We start from the raw sequence: 4,236 nt of genomic DNA on the forward strand, positions 1-4,236 counted from the left end.
AGCAGGCGCCGGAAAGTTCAGTGCGGTAAAAAAACTGCATGCACGCGCGAAATAGCGGCAACGCGCGGTGTGCAGCGCGCGGTATCAAACCCGTGCATGGGCGCCTGCCAACCGCCGTCTCCATCGCGTCTCTCCTCGCCTTTGCCGGTGCCCCGCCGCCGTCGCCGCACCCTTCTTCCTCGCTTCCAGCGCCCCACCGCCGCCTCCAACGCCTTCTCCAAGCCGCTGCCACGCCCCCGGAGCAGCTCGGGCTACCACGGCATCCGCGCCCGCCCCTCTGGCGTGTATTACGTGGAGATCCGCTCCGGTGATACACGCCTCGGGCTCGGGACATTCGAGACCACCCACGAGGCTGCCTGCGCGTACGATGCGGCGGTGTGGCGCCTCGGTAAGCCATGGGCGCAGATGAACTTCTCGAACGCGTGGACACGCGAGCAGGCGCAGGACCTCGCGCCTCCCCCGCGGCTAGTCACCGAGGAGGACCGCCGCATCCAGCGGAGGCGGGAGCACCTTCTCATTGCCGAGGCGGATAAGCAAGCCATGGCGGTGTGGCGTGAGCGCTTCCCAAAGGATGTCGCCGCCGAGAACGAGTTCTGGGCGCAGAGGAGGGCGGTGCAAGCCGTAGAATGGGCGGACATGCGTGAGCGGAAGGCACTGGCAGAAGCCCAGTGCGACCTCGGAGCTGCGTCGACCTGGGGCGACAATGATCCTTGGTGGGACAACGAATTTCTGTCTTCGGACTACACCATCGAGGAGGACGACAACGAGGAGTAGTTTATCTAGTTTATCGTCGACATAAATCTACTATATTTGCATCATATAGCATCGTTTTTATCTAGATTTATTTGTATCGTATGGACAAGCTTGTGGTGTTGGGCTTGAACTATGCTATGAATAGTTGTTTCATATTTATATTTGTATTGTTTTTACCAAAATCTATATGTTGTTACACATTTTTCGTATTTGTTGCATATAGTACCGGCTGCGCACGCGCGCTGGATCCAGCGCCTGCAGGAGCGATAGCGCCGTGCCTTATTTTGCAGCGCCTGCTGGAGCAAACGCCCTCCTGGGCGCTAAAAAGGGCTATTTCGGCACTGAAAAAAAATTAGCGCGCCGCGCGGTTGCTCGCCTGTTAGAGATGCTCTTAGCCTTTCCCTGGAAAAAAATAAGGTTATAATAACCTTCCTTTTTAGCACATACCCAATAGTAACTTACTACTGTAGTTGGAGTTATGTCTAAAATAAATATACATTCTTTGACCAAATTATGGCATCGATTAATTAATTAGATTTTTATTGATTAATTAGTTGGTAATTAATTTTTGAGGTGTTATGTTTGCAGCAGAATGACCCATGCAACATTACCTTCCTACTTGATTTGGGGAGAGCTTAATCAAACACCGGTCAAGAAATGCAGCCAGATTCCATGCATGTAAGTAACTGGTCCTTCAAGATAAGATGACCATCAAAAAAGATAAGCCATGATTTATTGCCTCATGGCTTATAAAACGAGGAATTTGCAGAGAAAAAAATCAGCACCGGGTACGAGAGTATTGCCTCATGGCACGCGTAGCGCTGGTGCTCACAATTTGCTTCTTGGGTTTCCCCCATCCCTTGCGTGGCCCTCCAAATCCAACCACACCGACTTCCTCTCGTTCCAACTTATAAAGATTGGCATAGAATCACCATTGCAAATTTTAGGCTGACTTTCATATTTCGCATATCTTTCCTACTTATAAAGATTGGAGTTGGTGGTGCAATACATATTGTTCCGACATCCTTTAAAATAAGCAAATACGTGCATTCCCACATATGGAACTAACAACCTTCCAAGAGGCATATAAACAGTTCGCCGGCCTTTTCTTCTCCCTTTCAACCCTCGCCTGAAGGAGGGAGGTGGCGGCGCTGGGAGAGAGAGAGAGAGAGAGAGAGAGAGAGAGAGAGAGAGAGAGAGAGAGTATGCACCTTTTATTGTGGGACAAAAAACCAAAATTCATGGAAAATGGTTATTAGATACAAAGCAATATGATATTTCTCAGACTAATTAGCTTATAGACTAAAATGAATGAAAGCATGTCGTCATGGTTCGTGGCTGCCATGAGTTTTTTTCAGGAATCCAATTATAACCAACCCATTCCTTTTTATTGGCAAAACTCTTTGATATTCCATATGGGAAAGATGCAACACATCCAGTCAAACATAATTCCGATGTCATAAACTTGTGGCCTTTTGGATCAACAGAACCAATAATATTAGCTTCCTTTGGAACACAAATCCAAACAAAAAATAACAAAAACAAATCTAAGTGCATTGAAATTGATTCTTCAATTGTTACAGTTTGTTTTCTAGAAGCTCTTTCATATTTCATCTTACAACATAAAGAGCATAATAACAAATACATGCAAGGCTCCCAGTCAAACATCAATTAGTGGGAAATCTCCGATTTGTTGACGTATAAATGTATTGCCTAGTTTTATTCCTCAGATCAGTATTTTGGTTGCAATGGCTAGAGCGTGCACTTCTACATGGTATCAGAGCAAAGAGGTCTTGAGTTCAAGACCCGGCTGGCGCGGCCACTTTCTGTCAACATTTAGGACTAATGGAGCGACACGTGAGGGGGAGTATTGACATATGAATGTATGGCCTAGTTTCTTACATCAGATCGGTGTTTTGGGTGCATTGGCTAGAGCATGAACTTCTACACGATTTGCCACTCAACCAAGACGCTAGTTGCGTTGAAGCGCATGGGGTAGGGGATTTAAGGGCCTTGGAGGAGTACTCGTATTCCACCGCAGTGTTGGTCTCGGTGTCGCATGGAGGAACGGTGGTTGTGGCGCTTGCGGCTTCTGACTCTAGATCGACGGAGCGGGTGCATAGTTTCGGTCGCAGTGCCGCCTATTGCGTCCAAGACGGCCTCCGGTGTGGTCACAACAAAGGTCTTGGTGGCGTGCCTATTGTGAAATCGTCTCGCCAAACTATCTCTTGCGGCCATGGTCCTAGATAATTCTACAACGCAGATCTCCTCCTCCATATAGACGTACGGTTCCAGATATTTTTCAAATAAGAGGAAACAACTATTTGCGGAATAAATGGAATGGGAGAAAAATTTGTGAGAATCTTTTAATTTTAATGACGTGATTGACTATATATCATTGAGCGTGGATCCCCTCCTCCGTGTAGACATATGCCTCTTGATTTCTTCCGGTTATTAGTAAATGCGCACGTGTAACGCACGTTAATATTTAGGTAATATATTAATTGCACGCGTATATTAGGTATGCTATTATTTGTGTGGCAATCCTATGATTAGTGTAATATTTGGTATGATATTAATTGCACGTTAAACGCATTTAACGCTCGTCATTGGAGCAGTCTAGGTCATTGGATTAACTTAGTTCGATGGCCGAGATCAGTTGGATCTGCCCCTTTGGGTCTTTTTATATTGGTATAGATAATAGGAAAAAAATCTATTAACTAAATAAATATTTTAAGGATCTTTTGTTGTTAATGACGTGATTGACTATAATTCTGAGCAGGGGAGAGAATTTTGTAAGGATCGTTTCTTCTTTTGGGAAAGTGGATATTTTCTTTTAATGACGTGATTGGCTTTCTTTTTGGCGTGGGAGGACAATTTTGTGACGAACTATTCCTTTAATGACGTTATTGACGATATTTCTGGTGTGGGAATTATCTATTCATGTCAACATTCCTTTATTGATATTATTTTTACTGGAATAATCCGAGCAAGACGGCCTTCGGTGTGGTTGCAGCAAAGGTCTCAGCGGTGAGCCTTTTGTGAAAATCGTCTAGCCAAACTGTCACTTGCGGCCATGGTCCTGGATAATTCTACAGCGCGGATCACCTCCTCTGTATAGACATACGGTTCCAGTTTTTTCCAAATAATAGGAAACAACTATTTGAGCAATAAATTGATTGGAGAAAATTTTGTGAGAGAATCTTTTTGTTTTAATGACGTGATTGACTATATATCTCTGACCGTGGATCCCCTCCTCCGTGTAGACATATGCCTCTTGGTTTCTTTCAGTTATAATAGGAAAAATCTATTCACGGAATAAATATTTGGAAAACGTTTGGAGCCGGGGCACCGGCGGAACTTTGGGCCGGTCTCCCTCTTCCCCGCGTCTCCTTCATCGCAGCTCCGCGCACATCTCGCGCAGCTCGCCGGGGCGCGCGCCGCCCTCTTCTTCTGCCCCCTCCTCCCCACCCCTTCCCCATC

Source organism: Triticum aestivum, chromosome 2B, assembly GCF_018294505.1.
Source record: "Triticum aestivum cultivar Chinese Spring chromosome 2B, IWGSC CS RefSeq v2.1, whole genome shotgun sequence".
Lineage (NCBI taxonomy): Eukaryota > Viridiplantae > Streptophyta > Magnoliopsida > Poales > Poaceae > Triticum > Triticum aestivum.